This window comes from Haemaphysalis longicornis, unplaced genomic scaffold, assembly GCF_048455015.1.
Source record: "Haemaphysalis longicornis isolate Haplotype H1 unplaced genomic scaffold, Haemaphysalis longicornis Haplotype H1 scaffold_47, whole genome shotgun sequence".
Lineage (NCBI taxonomy): Eukaryota > Metazoa > Arthropoda > Arachnida > Ixodida > Ixodidae > Haemaphysalis > Haemaphysalis longicornis.
Genome location: NW_027526379.1, coordinates 1848767 through 1875631, shown reverse-complemented (window position 1 = coordinate 1875631; position 26865 = coordinate 1848767). Strand labels below are relative to the sequence as shown.

Sequence of the window (26865 nt, the reverse complement as noted above, 5' to 3'; positions counted from 1 at the left end):
TCTTGTGTTCAGCGCTGCAGTCGCTTCCGATCAGGATTCTATTTAACCTGAAATACTTGTGAACACCAAAAGCAATGACAATTTTGAATAAATGATTCTTTGAAGACTGAAAAATTTGGCAGCGTTGTATGATCACTTTGAATGAAAATATAAAGTCGTAACGTGGTCGTAACTCTGCTCATGTATTTGGCCGTTTCGGCAGGTTTCGGCGCTGCGGTCGTTTCTGATGTAATTTTTTGTAATCAACAAGTGCTCGACTGTGGTTCGACTGTGGTTGCGCGTTGTCCGTGTTGTTATTCTTGTTTTTTGTGCGATATACCGTCGTAAAATATGTTCGCCCTTTGTGGATAAAGCCTGCTTGCCACATTGGAAACACGTGCGGTTAAGGATAAGCTGAAATACAGCGGCAAACGATCGAAGAACGGCGGCGTTTTCCTGTGCCCGGACAAAGAAGTTCGGTAAGTTCTTTTCTGCTGGACCTTTTCTAGCGCGACTAAGGTTCGGTGCCAGAAACGTGTTATTGGCTTGATTTCTCGTTTCCGCGTCAGTCTCACGCTGTGGTTCGTGCAAGCTAAATGCAATTTGCTGGCGCTGCTCGATATGTCTAGCGTTGCTGACGGACAGGTGGTGTGCGCAGCGGAGGGCTTTAGGAAGCTTGAAATAATTGCCGGTGCTCTTGATAACATCGTGAGGAATCGATTTGTTTTGTTTCGTATGCGGTTTTAATCGCATTCGGTCTATTTCTGTATGCGGCCGTGCGGTTTCACCGCGCTTTTGTTTTATTTCGACAGCTGTGCCACTTTGAACAAAGCAAAATACAATGTGCGACTGCTTAACTTATCGGACGTAAAACTTCCCATGAGAAAAATGAAAACCGGAAATAGTTTGAAAATCTTAACTTGGCAATAAAAGTGTTTTGATATTTTTTTTATCGTCTTGTTACTGGCTGAAAACCTTTCCTGACCTTATTTCGCGTTCTCTTTCTTTGGAAACTATTTGTTTTCTTCAAACAGTTTGTAGTTCAGGAGCACCTAGGCGGAGTATATTTCACATTGCTGTAAACGCTATCTACGCTTACATAGCATTGGTTTTAAGCACCTTTCATCAATTCTGTGGTTAGGTCTTTTGACATAACTGTCTTGATAATAAAACAATCATTGAGTGAGTGTTCTTACTTCTCGGAATGTGTAGTGTACTGTGAGCTTTTAACTTTGGCAGGTAACGACGTTTGTGCTTATGTAACTTTTCTTTGCAACCTTTTCATTTAAAAGTGGCTGGAGCTTCAGGACGGGGGCTGTCTGGCAAGATGAAAAGCAATAGCAGGTACGTACTGCATTTATGTGACCGATATAGGAACTCAGAAATAGAAACTGGACCTATAAGTATGCGTTTGAGTGATGTGGGGCCTTTACAGCAGGAATTATGCCCACCTAACTTGTGGGAGTTGTTTATTCTTGCATTACCACAGGAATAATAGTAGTAGGTAGCCCTTTCAGCGGTAGGATTCTCTGCGTGTTTAGGACAGTTGAATTATGTTGAATGTAGCTTTTTATACGTGCAGAAAGTGAATTCCTGTTTTATATTTCTTTTGCACACAATGTAGTGCCTGTGCAAACCAGGTTTTCTGGGTGAAGAGTCCTTCAACATCTGCTTGAGGCTGGGCAGCTGTTATGTCATAATGCTAGTAATGTGAGTAAGCACAAGGTCTTGCAGGTGCAGTCCCAGTGCCGCAAGAAGTAATTGGAATGCTGGAGCTGGGGCCAAACTCGGGTCTGTGTAGCTGCACCAGCGGTAACTGACAGCAGCATATCATATTATACACATGCATATCGGCCACAATATCCCCTCTATACCTATGGACTCTTCTGTATTACCGTGTCACTGAGCATTATGCATTGGATGTTAAATGCCGCGCCAGTGGAGTGATGGTGCTGTCAGCAGACACTTCTGGCAGCATAGCCTGCATGCTTCCAGTGACTGTGAGCTAGTCAAGCTGAATCTCTTGCAGATACAGGAAGGCAATGTTCTTTTCCGTGAATACAGACTCCTGACATCCTTTGGCGCTATCTATGCACTGAATTTACATGGCTTCCTTGTCAGTGGTCAGTTAATCAGCCGGCTGTTTTGCAATGGGTTAAGCAAAATAAAAAAAAACAGTGGGGAGGTTATGCTGGGTGTGCGTGCAAGGTCCCGAAGTTATTTGTGAACTGGAGTTGTAAGTTGATCTGTCAATTGAATTTCTTTCCCTTTTGCATTCAAGCTCACCCACCCCCTTCTCTGAAATAAGATCATGTCTATGCTACTGAGCTGCACTGTTGGTGGCACCTGAAGTGAGGCATCTTTATGCTTCATTTCTTGCTTTTCTGGTGGAGGCGAAAAGCAAAAACGCCCGTGTGTACGAGATTTCGGCGCACGATAAAGATCCCCAGGTGGTCAAAATTAATCCGGAGCCCTCCACTACGGCGCGCCTCATCGCCTGCGTTGCGTCGGCGCGTTAAACCTCACAATCATCATTTATGCTTCATTTCTTTATGTCGACTGCATACTGTGACTGCTCAAAATGCTGTAAGCACAGTGCTTACATTATGCGCACAGGCTCAGTTTTTGTGTGAGTTCAAATTCATTTCAACCAAATAACCTTCCGCGGTGGCTCAGTGGCAAGGCGTTGCGCTGCTGAGCACGAGGTTGCGGGTTCGATTCCCGGCCGCGGCGGCCGCTTTTCTGATGGAGGCGAAAAGCAAAAATGCCCGTGTGTATGAGATTTCAGCGCACGTTAAAGATCCTGAGGTGGTCAAAATAATCCGGAGCCTTCCACTACGGTGCGCCTCATTGCCTGCGTTGTGTCGGCGCGTTAAACCCTACAATCAATCAATCATTTCAACCAGATAGATTTTTGTCGAAGCAAAACGAACCGTTGGGCTTTCTTTGCCATATTTTGTTTATTCTTGCTCATTAATTAAAAATATATATTTTTTTCATCTATATAAAATGGCTTTAGTGCCTCTAAATGTGTGCAGACAAAAGTTTACATGCTGGGTTCTGTTTTTAAATGAGGCATAGCCACATGCTACTCAAGATCATGATTCGCTTTCTTGAATCATAAGACAATTTAGATTCTTTCAGGCCAGTAAAGTGACCGCACATGTTGATGGGGTGGTAATTCTGGCAAGGCATCAACCGCCTGGTCATCATATTGAACATATATTTGGCTAGATAGTGTGCGAAGGACGTGAAAAAAAGAAATTGTACTAAAACAATGTAAATTAAGTGCAGTCAAAAGTTTGGTTCTTTGCGCTATAGGGTAATGTTAGTACCTAAGCAGCATTTACTGTATTCGCAAGCTTGAGACACTGACAGCATAATGCACCCGCAGCTAGGCTCAGTGGCTAAGGTGTGGTGCTGAGCCCATATATGCAGGTTTGATCTTGGCCGCGGTGGCTGCTTTTCTGATGGAGGCGAAAAGCGAAAACACCCTTGTCTCGAGATTCAGCATAAGTTAGTTTCCCAGGTGCTCAAAATTAATGTTGAGCCCTCCACTACTGCACGCCTCATAGCCCATGTGCAGCTTCAGCGTGTTAAACCCTGCAATCAGTCAATCCGACGGCATAACGTAATCGCGTGATTTTTATAAGAGCCTTTTGGTGGGATGAGGGGGCAATTGTTGATAGCCCTGGCAAATAAAATGCATCAATGGTACGGATGGGTAGATGATGATGATGATTGATTGATTGTGGGGTTTAACGGCGTCGACGCAACGCCGGCGATAAGGCTATAAGGCCGGCGATAAGGCCGACGATAACGCCGGCGACGCAACGCCGGCGATAAGTGGAGGGCTCCGGATTAATTTTGGCCACCTGGGGATCTTGAACGTGCGCCGAAATCTCGTACACGCGCGCGTTTTTGCTTTTCGCCTCCATCAGAAAAGCGGCCGCAGCAGCCGGGAATCGAACCCGCAACCTCGCTCTCAGCAGCGCAATGCCTTAGCCACTTAGCCACTGCGGCAGGTACGGATGGTTAGGTTTACCTAAAGTAGCCCATGCTGGCTTGGGCTCCTGCATGGTCTACTATAGGTAGATATTGGGGCAGCAAGGCAATGCTCCCTAATGATTTGGCCGCAACCCCCCTGTGTACCAAGCAGGGGTACCTGAAACAGTCCTTCATCATTTTTTAATACCTCAAAAGCTTCTCTCATTGATGATCGGGCACAAATAAGATTTCATTTCGTTGTTGCTTATAGTCTTGCTCTTCTGATCAAGATCGGTCTAAAAAAAGCAGAGAACATAGCGTATGCTAATTTTGAATTTTGCCCTTCCAATAATAATGCCAAAGACAACCCCATACCGTGTTTACTGAATTGTAATGTGACCACGATTGTAGCGTGAGGGGTGACTTCATCGCATCCAGAAAGAAAAATTAAAACCTTTAAAGTAACTCAAGGAGTAACTTTCTGTCGTGCCAGAAAAACAAAAGAAGAGCCACCAAAGTACTCACGTGAGGCCAGTGGAATTATGGAAAAGCACATTTATTTTTCAAACACTTTGGCTAGGCGCCCACCTTTGACACTTATAACTTCGCAGGAAGCCAATCTGTCGAGCGATATCACTTGTTTTCAGCTGTATCAGCTCAACACTGACTGCCAAAAGGCGGTTACACTGTTTGGTGACGAAATCAGCAACACCCTTTTGTAATTTGACGTGGCAGCTGTAGCAAGGCCCTCGGAAACTTTTTGGGCAGGGTTCGCATATAAAAAGGCGCTCCCGCAGTAGCTGCCATCCACAGACGGTCGATGTTGACTCTTCGGGGAGCTGCCGAATTCTCGATTTCTTGAGCCATTAAAATAGCATGGGTCATACTGAGTGCAACACGTTGCCGTAACAAGGGGAGCTGAAGCGGTGTTGAAACACGAGGGCAATGAAAGTTACCTATGCCTCAATACGAAAGTACGGCGCGAAAACAAAGGAAAAAAGTTGCACACACTGTCAACCACCACAGAAAAAAAGCAAGGAAACGGAAAAAGTCGATCTTAGCTTGTAGTGGACCCGAACAACTCTGACACAACTTGCTGACATAGATTGCGAGATGGTCAAAACTAGCCATTGATGACAATTGGGTGCATCATTGCAATTTTAGGCAACTTCAGTTGCAGTATTAGATTGTAACGCGAGGGTTGACTTCAGGTTGCAAAAAGAAAACGTGTTATAATCGACTAAATACAGTAACATTCGTATTTGTATTTAACTATTTAAATTCAATTTAAGAAATGTATGATATGTATTTGTTCACCTCCTCTATTGTTTTGATTGTTCAGCATACTTGATCATGACAGCATCATGTGACTTTTTCAGACTGCCTAGAGATGAATGAACTCATGTTGCTCATGGCAATTTGCTGAAGCACTGATTGAAATTTTGAAAAACTTGGGAAATTTTGACGCATCAGTTTGGTAGGCGCCCTGACTATAGACCACAATTTTCCAATCTTCTCAGGGTGGCGTCATTTGCCCGGGATTGGTGTGGAGCTGTGCAGGCATTTCCCGGGGGACAGCGGGAGCAGCCATGGCCACAGCCACATGCCACCAGCCGCATTGGACTGCGTATCGTGTGGCTGATTCGGACACCTAATCTGATTTGAAAATTGGTAAGTTCATATTCAACAGTTTGCAACCCACAGTTTACAGTGCAGTAGAAAGTGGGTTAAAGGCGAGTGAAAGCTATTTGCATGCGAGGATTGCGTATGCTGTACACAGGCTGTAAATGGACCATGCTGTGCGTGGTTCTCACCGAAATCGCGGTTTGTGGAGCTATATTTCTCTGTGCCACACTTTTTCCAGTCAATTGCTGCACCCGACTCCTATACCCTACGAATTAGCTGTGCGTCTCACCGTCCCCGCAGAGCTTATCTGTACCACTAGAAAAGGGTTGATTTTTGTTTGTTTCTCATCTATAAAATGAACACTGCTAACCTGTAGGGAACACAAATTAGCGATAGATAATGGGATTGGAATCAATAAGTGGGCTCTAAAAACAGCGTACGACAGCGCGTATTGTTGCAAAGGTGCTTCATTCAAATATGTTCAATTGGGCGTGATAATCTATTTGCGGAAGCACTCGGGGACCCCCAAAATCTTAGTTATAGTTTTTAATGCATAACGATCTTGTGTTTGTTATTTTTTTATGTACTCAACAACTGTGCAGTAACGCTCAAACAAGCAGCCTTTGCACATTTTCACCCAAGGCATGCCGACCTGCATGCTGGAGAAAAAAAAAAGTCTGAAAAATGTGGGTACAGCTGTTATATTCAAGAGGACTGCCATGACAAAATATACCACTCAGAGGCCATGAATCTGATAAGACAACATGCGACACGGTGCATTTGCAGCCTGTGCACAGCATGGGCAAACCCGCCGTGCAGTTAGTTCTCGCTCACCATGAGTGCGCTCTCTAGTGCACTGTTAAACTGTAGGGTGCTGACTCGTTGAATAAAATTGTACTTGCCAAAACCTTGGTGCTGACACAAACCGTCTGGAATGCAATTGAGTAAGCACTGTTTGATGGTAATGGCACTATCTAACCTCATCGGTGCTTTCTTTTTAGAAAGTTCATAGCAATATTGAAAACCGTGAAAGATGCAGCTTCTCGCACAAGTTCGCGATGTGTGCTCTGAAATCGAGTCTGCGCTTAAAAACTTCCTTACTTGGAGGCAGCTGGATGAAACATAAATTATAATCATAACAAAGAACTAAATATTGCCAATGTAAATTCAACAGAAATTCGTCTTGTCTTTTAAGCAGCATTTATTTATGCTTCCTCAGAAACTTCACTGCAGCAACCAAGCACAAGTTCAGAAGTTCTCGTACTGTATAGACAAGGCTTGCTCAGTTTTTTTAGTATCCTGTGCAAGTTTCTAACCTCTGTTGTTGGCTAGAAGCTTACTGTGTTAATAACCGTGGAAAAGAACAAGCTGACAATGTTCCTGTCAGTGCTGCGGCACTAGCTCAAGAGGCAGCGGCTTTTTTGCCATTCACTATGCCGATGTGGAAAAAGCCATGTGTGCATTTCTCCTGGCAGGTCCCTGGAGACAGGGGTGCCTGAAGTAATGAATCAGTGCTGAGGTAGATAACGTTAAGCAATTATCACAATACAGACCTCAATCAAGAGCTTCTAAGATGTCGAGGTAGGTATCGGTTTGTAAAGGTCCAGTTAAGATAGTAGGAAATTGTAGTGCATTTTCTTGCACGAAAGGAAAAAAGTATTTTTGAATGTGATGACATTTCTCAGAAGATTTTGCTCTAGGAGCTTGTAGGCATTTTGTTTGCACACGGTGGTGCGTGCATGCTTCCCAGCTTTGGGCTAGTGCATGGGCCGCCGCTATCCTGTGAGCACCGCAGCAAAGACGTGAATATTGCCGACTTTTTTTTCCCCATTGCGAACACAGTACACTGCTAACCTTTAAATGGAGGTTGCAAACCTTCCTTAGAAAGCTAATATAAAAAAAGAAACATTAGAGGAAGCCGTTTCTGCAGTACAAATAAACCGCTGTTTTGAAAGCAGTAAAGATGATGCTGAGTGAAACACTGCGGCAAATAGTTTGTTCTTCGCAAAACAGTATTTCTGGTAGAGAAGTTCAGAATGCGGCCTGGCTGTAATTTTAGAGCAGTCTTAGTTATTAAGAAAGAAGCCGTGGCTTTGTACAGTGCTGTGAACCTCTTATAAATAAGTCGTCAGTGAGCTTGGAAAGTGCTGTACGGCTAAACAGTGAGTAGTTAAATGCATTCACGCATTTATTTTTTTTTTTTGGCAGAAAATAGTTTTTCTATCTTTAGTTGTAAGACAAGCGCTAGTGGCTTTAGTGAGCAACTACTGATGCCCCCCTCCTCCCCCCCCCCCCCCCCCTGCACACACATACGCACCTTTTTTGGCATCTTTCTTTGTCAGCTACGACTGCACGCTGCAATTTCTGTGGCTGCAAAGCTTGTGCGAGCGTACTGAGTTTGTCCCGTGCCATTTCCGTGGCCTCAACAATATTGGGGCAGCAGAGCTTTACAATCTAGGCAACTGACCATTCATAGCCGTAGTGCAAAAAAATTGGGCCTGTTTGTTTCTTATTGCGTGTGCTTTTTTTTTTTTTTTTTTGAGGTTTAACACTGCGAGGACACCTATGCGCAGAATTTGCGACGTGTGCTTGCAATATCCTCGCTTTATTACACAAGACTAAAGAGGAAATACGGTACTATGCCGTAATTGAGACAACTGAAATAAAGCCAACGGTATGTAGGCTGTAAAAAGTGCAATAATATAAGTACGAGGTCCAGGTTTTGTATTTTCATGATTGAAGCATTCCTTTCCCGTCATTCGCACAAACATTTTTACTCAGTGGCTGCTATGAGGCTTTTGATCTTAGTGATTATTCGAATAAATGCTAATGTACTGCAGCACGGCTGAGATGCACTGCTTTAATTTGATAAAGTTACAGGTGGGGAAATGTAGCATGATGCTTAATAATGACAGAACTGTATCAATAAGTGTTCTCAAAATACCCATTTCATGGGCTTTGTTTTTCCAACTGAGATATTGAAATGGCCTATTTTAACACACACTTCAGTTGGTTATGTAATGAGTAAAACTCGCCTGCTAGTTTCCCAGAGTGGACTGGGACACTTATACCCTAGTTACACTGGCACAGTTACCCCGTTAACCATGGTTAACGCAAACTGAGCTTGGCCACCTCAGTTCGGTTACGCTAACCGCAGTTGCCGCTGCCGCAGTGTTCAGTTTGCACACAAGTGGCGGCGCATCAGCTTAGGTGAAAAAAATCACCTGGCGTTCGCAGAAGACGAAGGCCTCAAATAGCGGGAGCCCCCGAAGCTGCCCCCAAGAGGAGCTTGTGCTCTTTGCGTCGCTCTCGCAGTCAGCACGACCGCACGTGAACAGCAGCTCGTTTCCCGGTCCACTCGATCAACTATGAGAAAAGCCTAAATTTGTAAATTCCACTGATAGTTTTCCAAAAAAAAGAGACAAAGCAGGCAATCATGAAGCACTTTCAGCACTCGGAAACGATCCGTGCGCATGTCGGCCGTTCCTGCAAACATGCCAGGGCGTCTGTCTGCACGGCACTGAAAGCGGCTCGAACCAGCCCGGACCACGGCAGCAACAGCTTGTCGCCCCTCTTCGAAATCAATCTGATCGCGGTAAAGAAGTTCCACATGCGACAAAGTGGATATTATAAAGGTTAAAAATTGGGCCATGTATTGTAATTCGCAGTTGTAGAGATAGCACCGGTCAAATATCGACCGCGATCCTAAGTTCCCAACACCAAACCGACCCGAGAACAAGCCGGTCGCGAGCTGCTGGGGAAGCCCCTTTTTCGGCGTGCGCAAGTGCGTCGCGTTTGGGTCTGAAGCAACTGTTTAACGATATTTTTTGTCTACACTGCTTCGCCTTTGGTTTTTATCGTGAGGTTAAAAGTTTGTTACTTTATTTTTGTTACGCTCACAACCAAGTGACCGCTGTCGACACACTTGGAATTTCGCATGTAACAGCCAAAACCGCAGTTTGCGATAACCGCAGTTCAAATTTAGTAACCACCGTTAAACGTAACTACAGTTACTTCCGCCATGTAACTAGGGTATTAATCTCAATTAAGGCATGGTGTGGGGACAACCAAAATATTTGAATATTAAAACAGTTGTGTTGACTTTTTGCCAGAACTTCTAGGGCTCCATGTCAAAATTAACAATATTTTCTAATGATAACAAGAAGGACAAACAGCTGCAATGCAGTTGCATGAGGAGAGCAGCATAAAATGAAAGAAAGTTGTTTTGCAAATGGTAGGATGTTGCACCATTCTTTGGATGGCTCTTAAACTGCATGGCAGCTTTTAAAGTTGAAAGAATTTTCAGCAAATCATGTAAATCATGCCTGGCATTCCCTTGGAACTCCCTGAGGGTTCAGGTGAGCTTCGGTTGCCTACTTCTACTCAGAGTCAGCACCTAAAGCAAGAACGAACACCATGGCTATATCATTTAGCACTTAAAACACTGATAAGCTCCGCAAGGTTGTTTGATCAGCGATTCCAAAGATTTGGTTTCATCACAATGGTGTGGAATCTAGTTTGCTGACTGCCCATTTTTTTGCTGCTGCCTTCCAGTGTGTCACAGGGCCTTTGCCACATTATAGTGTGGGGAATAGTGAAAACTTAAATCTGCCTCTTAAAGGAGTACTGGCACAAAATTTCAAAGCACAGGTGACTACATAAAAAGCTTTCTTTTTAAATAGAGATACCCCTCAGGAAGGTTTACCTTTAAGTGTTCGGAAGAACATATTTTAAGTCAATTTTAATATGTGCATGCTCGAAAAAGTTAAGGATGGATTTCTTTTCGACACCGACATCAGTGTGATGCCATGTGTGCCTCTCCCCAAACTGCCTATGTCAGGGCTCCCATGACGTATCCAAGGTGGCCTACTCTGCCTGATCCTTCTGAGAAAACGCGGATCCTTCAGTGATGGCGCCAGTGTTTTCTATTGAACACAATTGTCGAGAGACATGAGCTACAGCCCAGTCTTTAAAAAAATGTCTGCTGTCGTCCTGGGTGAAAAGGAAGAAAATGCCGAAAACAGGCAACACAAAAGACAAAGAAATAAGTAGAAACAACAGCACTTGTGTTTTTCCTCATTTCTTTGTCTGATGTATCTCGCCCATTTTGCAGTCTCGTCTTTTTCAACTTAGAATCAACTTGGCCTAGCCTCAACCCTAGCAAGTCTTCATGGGCCCTTCATTGAAATTACGAAGGGTTTAATGGGTTTGTATGCTTGCGTGATGCATACAAAGGAGAGATCTTACTTATTTTCATTCACTTCGAATTGAACAAGCAGTGACAGGTTAAAAATTTGCAACTTTTGCTGAATAGCAGGGGTCAGCAAGCTTTTCAGGCAGAGAGCCGGGTTTAATGCAATGGACACGGAGGGGGCCGGAGGGCACATTGGTTGGGAGGGGAGGGGTGCTTTGCAGGCAAATAAATTTTGGGGAGGAAATTGAAAGCAGTGTACAAAACTAGAATAGCTATCCTTATCATGTTTATTTTCAGCACGAATGTCACGAGCTTTCATGCCAGTTGAGGTCAAAACTGCCATGTCGGCCTTCAGGTAGAAAGTGACAGGAGAAGGGGTCTACCATTGTGCCGGGGGCCACATAATACTGCCCCATGGGCTGCGGGTTGCCAACCCCTGATTTATAGCATTTTTGTATATCGTCTGCACATGAAGCACTGGACAACCTAAGGTTGTCAGTTCTAGATGCCTTCATTTGTGACAGGGATGGGTGACATCTATGGAAACTTTCTGAGTGTTGTGAACAACTCAAGGCAGGTTTTCGTGGGAAGATTGACAAGCATGCTCTCATTACGTTGCAACACTTGAACCCCTGTGTCAGAGGACCTGTTTACAGTCAGTTTCCTGGTGCTAACAAATTCCAAAATTTTTATGGCTGCTGCAAAGATCTTAAGAAAGAATTGTTTTTACAATTTAGTAAGTTTGTGACCCCGCTCAAGCATTCAAAATGCTTGCCCGGTTTTCTATTCGTTTTGGCTGCTTGTCCATTTTTCATTTTCAAAGTACCGTATATTATGTGTGGTCTTGTTTTTTTTGCAGTGCCTGGCATGAGCTCCTTGCTACTGATCCTGCCACAAACGCTGTGGATGAGAGTGGGCAAAATCTGTGCGCCACAGCTGCTAATCTCACAAGGTTTGTGGGATTTCTGCATCTTGAAATCGAGGAAATTGACATGCAGTTTATTAGGCTTTAGACAATACCTGCTGTTAATAGTTACTGGTGGGTTCTTTAGCATAGCCATGAAGCACAGTGTGATTGCTTTGTGTTTTAGGTTATTTCATCCCTTCTTTCAAGCTTAGAAAGATGTGTTTGGCGAGTTGGTGCATCTTAACGATACTTGAACTTGGCGCGAAATATTGACAATCACAGAAAGTAGCTAGTGAAAACAGGCAATGACTAGCAACTAACTTTTAGGCAGCGTAAGAACACATAATTGCAGGCCAAAGTTACGTGGCTCCACTTGCATGCAAAACAAATTCTGATAAGGAAAGATCACAGCTTAATAAATACGCTCTTTCATATGACGACCCGTTGAAATGTCACTGACACAATCGCATCTGTTCTTTCCTATGTGGTAAGCTTCCTGTATCTCCCTTCCTCATGTATCACTGCCCCTGGACAATTTTCACTTGCTTTTTAGGAGCGTCATGCATGCGCTTGCAGAGCTATGGATGGGGTTATGCCCACTTGTGCAGTTCTCAACTGAGAGGTTATGTTCATGTTCACGCAATCGCTCATTCACACACCTTCCAGTGTGCCCAATGCAGACCTTTCCACATGAAAGAGGTATCTCATAAGCAATGTCCCTACACAGCAACTTGCGTAGGCATTGGTGGGCTTTTTCTCGCACCCTTGCCTATCAAAGGGACCCGTAGCACTTTTCCTTGACTACTCGGAATGTATTTTGGGGTAGTCTGTTGTCCCAGCAATCACCTCCCACAAGAATCATGAAAATCTGTTTGCTATGATGGAAGGTACGTGCGATGCAAGATCGCACATACTCATTCCCTCAACTCATTGCGCAGGGTGCTCTTTAAACCTTTAATTAAGGCAACGCCCCAATTGCCTATATAAGACATTTTGCAGGAAAGTGGAATCTTTCTATCACTCATGATTAAAATTCAATCGCTAGTCTGTCAAATCTCATTTTGTCTGCTTCCTTTTTTTGTGTGTGGGTTTGTCCCTCGTGAATTTCTCAAGCACATTTCTTTCAGGTACTTTTTGGGCACTACATCTGTTCTTGGTGTCGTGCAGAGATAGATGCAAAAAAAAATTGCCAAGATCCGTGTAGAAATAAAAAAGTTGTTTAATTTTAAATTTAAAAATACAAGCAAATAGAGCACTGCCCTCTCCTCGAAAACCGGAAATCCGCTGCTCACTTTCTCACTGACCCCGATGTCATACGGCGGGACAAATGAGGGCGGCAAAAAATATATCCTGGAAGTTTTAAGCCCATGGTGGCCTGACTTGGGAAGCTCCTTTCCGCGCTTCTTGACGCTGTCGTTCGGTGGTACCGTGTGGGAAAGTAGGAGAGGAAAAGCAGCCACACGAGACCAGCAAAGTGACGTGCCTGCTGCTGCGTCGATGGGTGTTGCTATGCCTCTTTGTCTGAACTCTGTACCATCTTTACCTCTCTTTAATTTAGTGTGAAGCCATGTTCAGCGCTGCCTTGCTATTGAGGTTTCATGTGAAGGTTTCATGTGAAAAGAAAGGTTAAAGAAACAGCTGCATATTCTGGTAAAAAAAACCTTATAGAATGCTCACAGCAAAAAAAAAAAAATCCGCGGGATTAGAACCACTGACTTGCAAAACAGTACTTCAGATTCTTACCTCTCGACCATATACACAAGCTGTGAGGCTTGCAAAAATTGAGCACAGAGCTATATAGTCAACAAATATTGCCAGGTGTGTCTGTTTCTTGTCATGTTTGATAAATTCTGGCAGTGAGAATGCTTGTGTCTCACGCACCAATCTTGCAGACAACCCCCATCTTGCTAATACTAGAAGCAATGTAGCTAGAGCTTTCATATTTACCTCGTGACAAGCATCACGCAATCGCAATCTCTCCGACGCAAGCAAAGGTAGCGAAGTACAGAATGCCACACAGAATTATCTGTCTCCAAGGGATAATAGCTTGCCAACAAAAACAGTTTGGTTCAATTTTTCTCAAGGCAGCCAATCACCGCTAGAGAAAAAAAATGTTGCTGTTTTTCAGTGAACGAAACCATTTCCCAGTGCTAAAACATGTCCCCAGACATAGAGATGGACTGATAACCTGGAAGCTGCCGCCCACTTTTGCTATGCTCCCTGACCACGCCTCCTCTACCATCGATGCCAATATCTGCCGTGATTAGACATCAGCATACGGCGCGAATGAACGAGTTCACGTGTATTTCGGCGACGCTTGCTGACGCCAGGCGATGTCAACAGTGGTGCATCGTAACACGCCATGGAAAGGCACACGTGCTCGAAGCGGAGCCATAGTGCGGCTCTCTGTTACTGTCTCTATAGATTTTTGTATTCTTTGAGCCCACGGTTAAGCTTTTATGCTTACTTTAAAGAAAACAAGCAGTAAGGCAACATCTATAGGCTCGTTTGGTCAAAATAATGGCATATACACACTTTCAAGCTGAGCCAACTGTAGGGCCGCCGCTCTTTGTCGTCATATCCGGAGGCCTGAAGTGTGACGTTGCCAGTACTGCATGTGCTTGTATTTTTATACTAAAAAATAGAATAACTTTGTCATATCTGCGTCGCTTTGATCATTCTTTTTGCGCATGTAGAATTTTTTTCATAGAATGTGGACTTCAAAAACATTATGAACAAAATTGAGGCGTGGCTTTGCTATTGCAAACAGCAGTGACCAGTGGAGCTGAGGGGAAGCCTCAGAAAATGGCACACCTTCCTAGTCTACCTCGACAACGCCATAGTATTTGCCCGGAACTGCGCCGAGCAACTTAAACATGAGCGCGGCCCGACGAAGCGCGTTCCGAGAGGGAAACGAATGTCCCGGGGTTTTTCATCCCGGCGGACTCGCCATCGAAGTAGTCTGCTGCGGGAAACAAGGTGCAGACCCGCGAAAACGATCTGGAGGCGAGAAAAGGCGTGGCTTTGCTGTCGCAAACAGCCTAGCGAAAGTTATGCACGGAACGCTGATGTCATTGCTAACGTCATACCATGTGCGCTCGGCAAGGTTAAACCTTTTGCACAAGGACCCTTGTACGTGCACCGGTCCTCGTCTCCACTCTGCTCCCTCCTCCCCCTCGCAAACTTGGCTGCCGGACTGTGTGCTGTCCTGCTAACATCCCTCCGAGGAGCGCAAGCTTGACAGCTCTGCTGTTAAAAAGAAAAGGCCAGAGCTCTGTGCCGTGCAATAACCAAAAGGCAGCAGAACTGATTGTGTTATCTACGACAACAAATTGTTTGCTTTCTCATGTGCTCGCGCTAAAGGTATTCGCCGCGAGCTCGACATGTAGGTGGCGACAGCGTCGCGCTGCTAGTGTGGATGCTCCGCTGAGCGGCCCGTAAGAATGCACACTGTGGGCGCGCTTCGTGCCTTTTTCTCGCCGTATGTGCGCACGACAGGTGCAAACAAGAGTGGTATGCTGTAGTTCGGTTACTCAACGTTCAATGTATAGCATGGAAGCGGCAGTCAGTTATCATTATTACGCCAAAAAACGCGACGACTCATCGGGAATCTCAGAATGGCCATAATTGTGACAATGAACTTGTACGCTGTGGGTCGTAGCAAGCTCTATCTTTCCAGACTATGGCTTTGAGCCTTCAATAAAAGCATAAATGGAAACAAATCAGGAAGCCTCGATCTCTGCAATTCAGTTTCCAACGGCAATCTCAATCGCTTTCACTGGTAGCATGACGCATTCTTGCATTTGTGGATGCTCTGAAATGGTAACACTACTTAACTGCCCCGAAATTCATTCTAAGAGCTTACGATATTTTTTGTGTGTTCAAAAGACATAAAATTACTGAATTTTGATCAGCGCAGATATAAATGTAACCGCTCTAACGGGTCTTTTAAATGAAATTTTAGCGACTCTGAAGGAAGGTTTCATGAATAACGGTGTCGGATCACTTATTTACGGCTTTCGTCGCAAGTGAACTTGCGAATTGAATTGTCAACGCACGCAGTACAATTAACATCTCATGTTTAGCTAGGTTTTCGCAAAGTGACAAGCAGATTTACAGTGTGCAAACCAAGCTTCTGGGACCTCACAGTGAGCACAAATTTTCTGTGACGGCTGCTCTGTTGACGATTTGCGTTCCTTTTAAAATCTAACAGGTGCCTGCAACAGCGAGATGTGTTTGCATTCTTGCGTATAAGGTCGCTTACGAACCCTAAAGACGAATGAAGTTGCGCTGTTGCAGATGTAGTAAAACATTTCCTTTTTATTTCTCGTTGCAAATCAGCGTAACGGGTTCCCGGTAACTACTTTGTTTTGTAAACTGAATATCGCCTTTGTCTTGGCATTTAATTCTTGAGGATTGGTTAAAAAAATGAAATTCTGCGATTTCATTTTTTTTCGGGAAGGGGGAGGGGGGGGGGGGGGGGGTCCTGCCAACGTTGCAAGAGCAGCGAGAAGGGAATAACGCGCGCGAAAAGCCAAACTATGGTTATCAGTATTATTTACAATCGAAACTACACTAGCCGTCGTGTTCTGTAGCGGTGAAAAAGCAGTACACGTATTTTCCAAAATGACTAACCCCCCTTTGGTCCGAGAATGTCCAGGAATTGTGGGACGCCTTTTTCAAAATTGTATTGAAAGCAAGCATTGCGGAAAGAAATTAAAAAAAAAAAAACAGCGAGTCATGGCACACACCCCACACACATGTGGGCAACAACGTGCATTATATATTACGCGTTTTCTCCTCTTTCTTTAAACTTAGGTCCACCTTAAGAGGTTAAGACGTGACAAAATTAGGCATTTGGTTATGCTGAGTGAGACACGTTTCTGGACAAGGTGATTCATGTCGGATTTGAAAATGATATATATATGAAAATGACACACAAAATGCCACATGACTGACGCAAACTCACAACTGCTTAATTTTACCGAAACAAAATGGTATTTATTTTAGCAAAGGTACGGGAAGGACACGATCACACAGACGCTTGCGGGTGTAAAATACGTGTCCGGTAATGTATGGGCGATAGCGCACGGGTCGTGTGCAGTGTAAATGTTTTTGTTTGTTTCTTCTTTCTGTAAGGACACAGCGCAATTTTACAAGGGTGTGGAATTTGCACGCGTATGCACAGGTCTTGTCGCTTCTTACCCGTTTCGCGTACTAAACTTTTATCCTTTAAATAATCGCCACGCCACCTTCAAAAAGCACCCTTCGACGTTACCGAAACGGCAGACGACTGCACTCAACAATACGAAAAGTGCAATGTGTGGAAGCAATGTTTATAACACGTTTCACACTCAAGCGGTGACCACAGCGAAGATGTTTCGTGGAATTACACCAGCGCATTAACCCGCAACGGCCGCTGATTATTGCGTTTCTAGAGGAAACGAGCACGCAGAGGTTACTATGGCATTGCTTACTGCCAAACGAGCACACATATTGGTTGTTTTGTCGTGTGCAGCACGCGTCTTGCGCCGCACGCAACGTGAAAAAGCAGACGACGCGAGAGCGCCATCCACACTAGGTGCGGTTCGTCCCGCCGCCGCCAGGGGCCGACTGTGTTCGCGCTCGGGGCGAATACTTTTGCGTCATATGTTCAGCCTCGATGCATTCAACTTACAAGTGTATTTCAAATTTCCTTTCTCCTGTTAGGCCCAGTACTTTAGCCACATGGGTAGCTACGACTTCAAGGCGGCTGCCCGCACGGTGTTGGGCATGGTGATTGGGCAGCCAGTGGCATTGTCCTGCAGCTGGGCAGGGTCCAAGGGGGCGAAAGAGGCCTTCTGTGAGCTAGACAAGATTGTCTCTTGTTCTTAGTAAGCTGCCCTGATTTTATTTTATGCACGAGGAATTCATTATATTATTTTCAGGGGCTACTTTATTTCAGTGTATTTGTTCGACCATTAGAGCTTATTTTTAATGTTCTTGTTTACAGGAATGAATACGGATACTGTTTGATAATGCGTAATAAATATTGGCTCTCTGGAATAGTTGTACGTTGTGAAAACTAGAGGCATTGCATTAAGCAAGCTTGTAATACGTTTTTTTTTTCACCTGCTGCGGTGGCTTAGTGGCTAAGGCATTGTGCTGCTGTGCTGAAGGTCACGGGTTCGATCCCAGCAGCGGCGGCCGTTTTTCTGACGGAGGCGAAAAACAGACACCCGTGTGTTGAGATTTCAGCACACGTAAAAGATCCCCAGGTGGTCGAAATTAATCCGGAGCCCTCCGCTACGGCACACCTCATAACCTGCGTAGTTTTGGCGCGTTAAACCTCATAATCAATTGAATTTTTTTTCAGGAAGGGCATTGCTAAGCCTGTGGATATTTTTACAGTGTAGTATATTACTTATTTGTCTGTTTTCAATTTTCTTTCAGTGTCGATACAGCCCAGGTACCCCGACGCAAACAAGGTCGCTGTGGCAGCTGTTATTAAGAAATGGCTATACTCCACCGGTGACCGGGATGGCGGCCGCACGAAGCGGAAGACACTGGGCAGTATGAACTGAGCAAAATAACGAACCGGAAGACACTGGACAGCATGAACTGAGCAAAATAAATTAATTCAAAAAACCTAATCACCACAGGCTTTGTAAATCACTACATTTGTCCCTGAAAGGGCAAACAGTGCTCTTTAAAAGGGCACAAATGCTTATGCATGCAGTACGAACTTACAGCATGTCCCATTTTTAGGAACCCATGTGCGCAATTCGAACTGAAAGCTGCTGGGGTTGGACAGCCGGGATGTAAATGGCAAAATGTCCACTATGGTTGAACGGCTAGTATATTACCTAAAGTTGAACAGCCAGGCACCAAAATATGTTCAAGAGCCGCTCACCAGGAAGAGCTGACTAGCCGTACTTCGGCAAAAGCTTATGGGCCATTGATTAGACACATTTCAACGGCCGACCATCGGCATAAGGTCAACAGCTGACCTTCTGCAAAAGTTGAACAGCCGGCCTCGGGCAAACGTTAATGGCTGATCTGCGGCAAAGCTGTACGGCCGGGGACCGTTGTGGACCCCTCTGCTATGAATTGGTAAAAGGAGAGTGGCCATTGGGTGTACAGCAGTTAACTTTAAACACACGGCAGAGGCCCACCTTTGAGTGCGCGCTTTACACTTTGACTGGAGAAAGGCCGGGCAGAAATTACCCGGCTGAAGTTCTTCGGCTGATTTTAAGCCGTACAGGCTTGTGCTGCTTGGGTTATTACTAATATTCTTTTCGATGGCGGGACAGCTGCAGTTTAACTTAATTTTGGCTGGAAACACCACATTGATGTTATATCTGCTTCCCACTTCTTTCAAGCGGTGAGATACATCGTGCAAGTACGAGATTACAACTATCTTTTCCTTCACAACATCACAAGCAGGAGACAAGTTTTCTTCACCAAATCCAACAACTGAAGACAGGCCAACCCAATGACTCCAGCACCGTAGCCAGCATTTTTGGGTCCAACTAACTGTTCACCAAAGCTGGACTCAATTAGGTGAAAACAAGACTGAAAACAAAACAAGATGGCTGACCTGAGGCAGTTGACAACAATCCCATATTTTGCAATCCTAGAACGTGCTGATGAAGAGTTCAGTAAAGGCTTCTTCGATCGTGAGCTATAGAGCCAACATACATGATTGAATTTTAACAACAGGTCCAAAAACTGGATTGTTCTTTCGTTTAGCGCCTTGGACATAAAGGTCAGCCTAAATGCGTGACGTTTGAATGCTTTTAAAATGTCTACCATTCTTCTTGGAGGGTCATAGTTTCCACAAAGTACTCGGTAATGGTCAACATACATGAAAATTTTAATTGCCGAACCCTCCAAGTCACGTTCCAATACACGGTCAACATGAGCCAAGAAAATGTCACTAACAAGGTGAGGAACTTTAGAACGTCTACAGATTCCAGATCTCTGCAGAAAGACACTGTCACACCATCCTACAATAGTTGATGCTAAGTAGAAACGCGGAAGCTCCAAAAAGGATTCCACGGAAATCCTGCAACTTTGCATAAACTTAACCTCGCCGTTGTACACGGTGATACATTCTTTCACAGAGACCAAAACTTGTTCATGCGGAAGGGAGTAGAAAAGGTTTCCAGCGTCAATGCTGAAAGCAGAGCACCAGCCTGGATTACTGCCCGCACAGTAACCTCATTTGTGTGCTGTGAAGATGAGGCTTGCGCAGCGTGCCCTATGCTGGTCCTCTTGCATTGCAACATCTGCTACATCAAACACGGAGCTGCACAGTGGACACCAGGTCGGCACAGAAATTTTGGCACTCGATGGAGCCCTCTGGCCGACCGTGCCACTTATGGTCGTCTCCCATCCCTGCGACCGCAGCACCTTCTGCGGCACTGACGTTGATGACTGGATAAGCACCTACGAGAGTGCGAGCGCTCATAACAGATGGGATGCAACCTTGGGGCTGGCCAACGTAATATTTTACCTCAAGGGCCCAGCCAGACTATTGTTGGTTTGAGACACACGAAGCAGACCTGACAAGCTGGGAAACCTGCAAATTGACATTACGTGAGCTGTTCGGAAAGCTTGTTGGCCACCAACTAGCCGCGAAGGAACTTTCTTCCCATGCCAAAACCTCGATGGAGTCATCCGTCGCCTATATTCAGGATGGTGTTGCTCTGTGTCACAAGATAGATGCCGACACGTCAGAAACTGGCAAAGTAGGCCATGCGCAGAAAGGAATTGCTGATGGCGCTTTCAACCTGCTTGTTTATAAGGACTGCACCACCACAGACGGCATCATTACAGAGTGCAGACCGTTTAAACATCTTGAAAAGGGCCTCGCAGCCTCTGGAAAATGTTTCTTTGGTTATCAACGTAACTAGTTGATGCATTTCTTTTTGTTATTCCCCCCACTGTAATGCCAACAGGCGCTGTTAGTACCAAATAAATAAGAAAGAAACAAGCGAAAGCTCACTGTATTGCCCCACAGTTCACTCGACTGCCTAACACGGGTCCCACATCCTATTACGAGTATACCACTCCACTGGAATGTGCCCTTCTTTGTTCGACGACTTAATGAAAATAGTACGCCGTGAGCTGGAGGCTACGGCTACGGCTGCCCTACTAGCCCCGACCCGTGAATCAACGTTCCCTTCCATCTCCCTAATCCATGCGATATACAGCAAGAGCTCGCAAGCCACACCATTCCACGTATTTGCTCTGTAGCTCACCCGAAAAACGCTTTCACTGTTCCTCGTGTCTTAACTGGTCCCCACCAATATGCCCCACGCCATTTTCAGACACAAAATTCCGAAGAGTGGAGTACTCCTGAAAATAAGCCAATATGCTTCCACTGCTGTCACGGTGGGCATGTGGCCCGCTACAGCTTTCGACATTGCCACGCTAAGCCTTCGCCTCACCACAAGACTAATCAATGCAGCTCAAGGAGGTAATACTGCATCTGTGACCTGGACGACAGATCTTCTATTAACCAAGGAGTCTAAGCCCAATTTACTAGACGTTACTGTTGATGGTGTTGCAGCCCAGGCTCTCACTGACACAAATGCTCACATCTCTGTAATCAGCTTAACCCTCCGCTGGCATCTCCGCAAAGTTCTGACGCCACCCATGCAAACATTTGTTCGAGTTGCCAATGAGAGCACACCTTCAATTGCCGGAATGCGTACCGCCTGAATATGGATTGCCGACCACGATAGTGATGCTCTCTTCACCGTCCTTGAAAAATGCCCCCATGACATTATCCTCGGCGTCGATTTTTTCTCGAACCGCTCTCATTGACTGTTCTGCGGGACTTCTCTCTTTTGAATTTCCTTCTGCCAAAAATGCTCAAAAGCACCGTTCTCGTTCCACAGATTATGTCCATTTGCTGTCAAATGCTGTAACATACATGCCCCTGTGATCAAACCCACCTGTTTCTCACAGTTATTTCTCACCAGATTGTTCGACAAGCCGAGCGGAAGCTACTACAAGCACGTATCCTTGAGTGCCGCGAGAAGCTACGAGCTTTGGAGAAGCAAACCTTCTTTGCACGCCGGCAACTTGAGTATCTTATTCCTGAGGACTTCCCAGATGTGCAGCTGCACGCAAACTTCACCGCTAGCATGGGAGAGGGCCGTCATAGAACGTTGCAAGAGAGGAAACTGCAAGCACTCCAGCCGGACGTGCCACAATGCACCCAAGAGGTCATCAACCTATCTCCGTACACACCGAACTAAGAGGAGGCTAAGGTTTTGTCCCTTGGTTTGAATTTTAACACGGAAGCACCCCCGGAGCCAGGAAAGGTGATTTGTGCGGTCGAACGCGCGGTTGGCCAGCTTCCCTCTGAAGTACGGCAAGAAGCGCACACCCGTGCTATTGGTGTGCTCTCTGGTTTGCGAAGACATTATGCAAGACTGCATTTATCGGTAGCGAAGAGGCAAGCCATCAGGAGCCTGCGGAATAACAGCAGTATCGCAATCCTTCCTGCTGACAAAGGCAATGCCATGGTCTTGCTAGATAGCACTGACTACCACAGGAAGATGTTGGCCTTTCTCGAAGACCAGCAGACATACGCTCCTCTAGCCCGTGACCCAACTAGCAGGTTACAGTCCAAGCTTCAAGAACTGCTAACCAGGCTTTTCAAGCTAGTCCCTCCGCACCACAACGGCCTCTACTACAGGTTACTGTGCATGAACGGTTCAGCCCCGGCAATCTACGGTCTGCCTAGAATCCACAAGCCTGGCGTTCCTCTTCGGCCTATCGTCGACTTCTCGAGGTCACCGCTCTACCGACTATCAGGCTACCTTCACCAAATGTTGAGCCCTCTAGCCGGTAAGACGCCCACGCACGTCGGAAACTCGTCCACTTTTGTTTCGAAGCTGAAGGACGTAACTCTAACTGAAGACGACGTCATGGTTTCGTTCGACGTCAAGTCTCTTTTCACTAGTGTCCCAGTGGATCTGGCAGTAGCCACGTGCAAAGAAGCACTAAACGCGGACATTAGTTTTCCCGATCACACTCCCTTTGACGTCCCCGAGCTCTGTGAGTTGCTTATGTTTTGTCTGAGCAACACCTATTTTTCTTACGGGGGAAGCCCCTATCAGCAGACCCATGGCACGGCGATGGGTGCATCCATATCAGTTACTACGGCCAATCTAGTTATGGAGGCTTTAGAGGGGAAGGTAGTGGCAACCTTCACACCGGCACCGAGGTTTTTCTGCCGCTATGTCGACGACTGTTTTTGTATTTTAAAAAAGCAAGATGTCCCATGTCATCTGGACAGCCTCAACGTCCAGAATGTGCATATACAGTTCACCGTGGAGTTCGAGCAAGACAACATGCTTCCCTTTTTGGATGTTCTTGTTCGCCGCGATGCGGGCGCTCTCTCCTTCTCAGTGTACAGGAAGCCCACACACACGGGTCGTTACCGCAGTTTTGAATCTTGCCACCCTCTCGGCCACAAGACATCCGTTGTGTCGTCCTTGATAAAGCGCGCCGTAGGCATCTGCTGAGATGACAGTGCACTGAAACGTGAATTAGGAACGATTCGCCGCGAACTAATCGCCAATGGCTATCCTAAGCGACTTATCTGCCGAACCAAGAATAAGGTACTACAGCCAAGAATGGCCAACAACAGGACATTACGAGCACGCGCAGCCATCCCCTACGTCCCAGGAATAAGCGAAGCATTGTCGCACGTCTTTTCAAAATACGACATGCGTATTGCCCATGTACCGACCAGCGAGCTCCGCGACGACTGAAAGAGCACCAACGTGATGTAAGAAATCATAATCACATGACGAATGCCATTGCGGAGCACGCACACAAACATTACCACAAGATTGACTGGGAGAACAACGCAATTTTAGCTAAGGAAAAGAACACATCATCTTGGCGTCTGCTAAAGTCACTTTTTATCCAATCAACGCCAGCCACAATGAACCGGACGGATGGGACTTTGCCTCCCGTCTACGCATGCTCTCTACGTCATGTGCTGCCTATATAATTGACGACGACAGCTTGTCTTACGTAGTGAACAAGGAACCCGTATGTGGTTCCGAAACGTCAATATATTTTTATTCTTGGTCAGTGTTCGCTTTTCTTTTGCAAGTTATTATATGGTCTTCCCTATTACAGACGCGCTGCTTCTGTGAAACGTCACTCTGCCACACATCATCATTACTGTGGTAGAGAACCAAACCTGCCTTCTCTTTCAGTTTTTCAACTTCAGTTTCACACCTGAAGTCCTTCCCAAGGAGATTTCGCTTGCAATGCTGTGCCTATTCTGGCATGAATGCTAGCACTCCTGCAGATTTACCTCCTGCAGTGCAGGCGTCCCATCAAGCACCATCAATCAAGGCAGTGGCTGCTTCAGACCTCCCACCGGATCATACCGCCGATCTCCCTCGTCTTCTGGATTCCTGCAAGGACATCTTCGACTTAGACAGCCATCCACCAACCCAAACTTCTGCAGTGACCCATCATATCAACACCAACGATGCTTCACTAGTGTACAGTTGGCCCTACTGCGTATCACTTGCTGAACGACTCGTCATCCAAAAGGCAAAAAAAAAATGCTCAGTAAGGATACAGTCGAACCATCTTCCAGTCTGTGGGTGTCTCCAGTCGTGTCGGTCAGAGAAAAAGATGGGACGTAGTGCTTCTAGAGGGATTATGCAAACTTAACTAGTATGAAGGAAGGCCTTATACAGTGGGATCTCATTGATACAATTCTGCATAATACGTTTTTCTTTTCATGCCAAGCCAAAATCCCTTCGAAATAATGCATTTTCGTGCATTTGATACGATCACATTTTTGCTAAAAATTGGATGGCACGACCACGAAAGTGAACCTTGACCATTTTTAGAAACCTTACATTTATTCTTCGGTATACTAGCTCAAACCCCATGTCAACAACCTGCATGGCAGCGCCGGTTCTGCGACGAAAACACTGCTGCCGGGCGTGGGCGCTCTGTTCAATGAGGATGATATGTGAGGCGAGACCCGTCTAGTGAAACATATTATAATCATAGAGTTTCTCACTTTTATCATAATCGAAGAAGAAGGTTCCAATGCTCTTGGCAGTCGACGACTTCCCTCCACAACTTCTCACCATGCTCTGTGTTTCCCGCTCCGTTCTTTGTTCTCTTTCTGCGCTGTTCCTGTGTTCGGTGGTGTTGCTTATGAGGCTATTTTTGTTCTTGTTCTATTTGACTAGTCTTGTTCTCCTTAGGCTGCCTTGTTGCTGTGCGGGGTGTGCTGCCAGACTTGTGGCAATGTCGAGGAAACGGAAGGCACTCAGTATAAAAAGAAAAAGTGGAAATTGTACAGAAATTGGAAGAAAACCCGAAGAGGAAATGCGTGGATTTGGCACAGAAGCTCGGTGTGCCAGTGTCAACGCTCAACACTATTGCCGGTCAGCAAGAGGAACTTCAAAAGAATCTGCAAGTTTCCGGCCCTGATGCGAAACAAGCACAAGGTGCGAAGCATGACCAAATGGAAGACATCCTGCTCACATGGTGGGAGGAAGTTAGAGCGGCAGGATGAACGCCGATAGGTCAGTACTACGCGAAAACGTTGACAACACTGCGCTCTCCTGGGGCATTGAGGACTCCAAAGCGTCTGGTGGCTGGCTTCACCAATTCAAGGCACAACGTGAAGTGGCATACAGAACAGCATCCGCCCAAGTGAAAAATACCAGCAGCTTTTTTTTTTATTTTTACATTTCGGGAGAATTTTCTCCCAGACTTCGAAAAGAAAGTGCAGCACAAATTTACCAGCTACTCCACTGTTGCTCAATAAAATTGAGTTCCTGACGGAGAATGCAGATTTTTCTCCTTTTTTTAACAAACTCTTTGGATAATACGATTTTCACATAATGCTTTTTATTTCCCGGTTCCCCTGAAAAACGTATCAACGAGATTTCACTGTACATGATACATAGACAAGATGTGGCTGGCAACTTGTGAAGGGAGGTAACTTCGTGCAACCAAAGCCTGATTAGTCATGCTAATTCCTCCTATATTTCAATATGGTCTAACACCAGCTACCCCACTTCGGCAGAGCCAGTGGGGAACATTTCAACACTACTGTCACTGTGTACTGCAGAACGAACATCCATCCCGCATTTAAAAACCCTGAATACGAAGCTGCATCGCGCAAAGTTGTTCAATGGCCACTGAATGTCCTCGCTGAATGTCAAGGAAGCGTCCTCACCGACGCGCTTTGGCGTCGTCTATCAGCGGATTCGTATGTATACAAGCGTTTACAGCAAGAACGGTAAATATATTACTACGCCCTTCAAGCACATGTCGGCAAAATGCGATTACTTCGCCGCGTTCGCAGGATTGAGCCGCACAGTAGAGAACACAGTCGTAGCATACTAGCAGGAATGAACGCATCGTACGGCTTCTTCCACGTTTCGTCACCCCGTGACTACAGTTTACCTCAACACCAATTTATAACGCACGCCCTTAAAGAGCTTACACTCTAAAAAGCGCTACAACCTTTCTGGTAACCTTGAGTGAATGTAAAAGCGTAGCCACCGCGCACATCACGTCGTAGCTAGCGCCGACTTCAATGCGAACGCGGTCGTCGACGCGGCTACGTGAACGTACCGCTGACAGCCTCAAGGAAAGTGTATTTGGGGGCTCTAGAACAACGTATTTAAATTTAGCCCATGTTTGCGAATACCAAATGATTCCTTGAGTGCTTTAGTTACATTGTCATTCAGAATGTGCCTAGCCAGTTATGTCCAACATACGGAGAGCGCACGGCGTTTGCAGTACACGGACAGGTATATAATTACCCGTCCCTCTTGATACCAGCCCTTAAAAAATATCTTACCTTTCGTTTATGACGCAAAAAGATGCCGAGGAGAAAGCAGCAGGTTTCGTTATCTACAAGAAATCGATGCTGGCTTGCGCTTTGAAACTCGTACACAACAGGCAAGTGGCTTCGGCTTGACGTGGCTTGACCAGTGCTGCTTTTGCCTTGTGCAAACTTAATTCAACTAAAAAACTCTGTTACACAACTTTTATACTCTGTTACCTCCGCAAATAACAGATCACGAACGGCTGTATTTAGCCGGTTGTGTGACAGAGTTTTTTAGTTGAATTAAGTTTGCACAAGGAAAAAGCAACACTGGTGAAGCCACGT

The 26865-nt window shown here is 45.5% G+C and overlaps 1 long non-coding RNA gene across 1 annotated transcript; it reads left to right on the top strand.

Moving 5' to 3' along the window:
• The first annotated feature begins 267 nt into the window (after positions 1–267).
• On the top strand, positions 268–18896 carry LOC144137700 (uncharacterized). Its single transcript, XR_013315709.1, has 5 exons — positions 268–458; positions 1272–1323; positions 5487–5637; positions 11646–11738; positions 18126–18896. It is a non-coding gene; the product is annotated as an uncharacterized LOC144137700 (long non-coding RNA).
• Positions 18897–26865: the final 7969 nt, after the last annotated feature.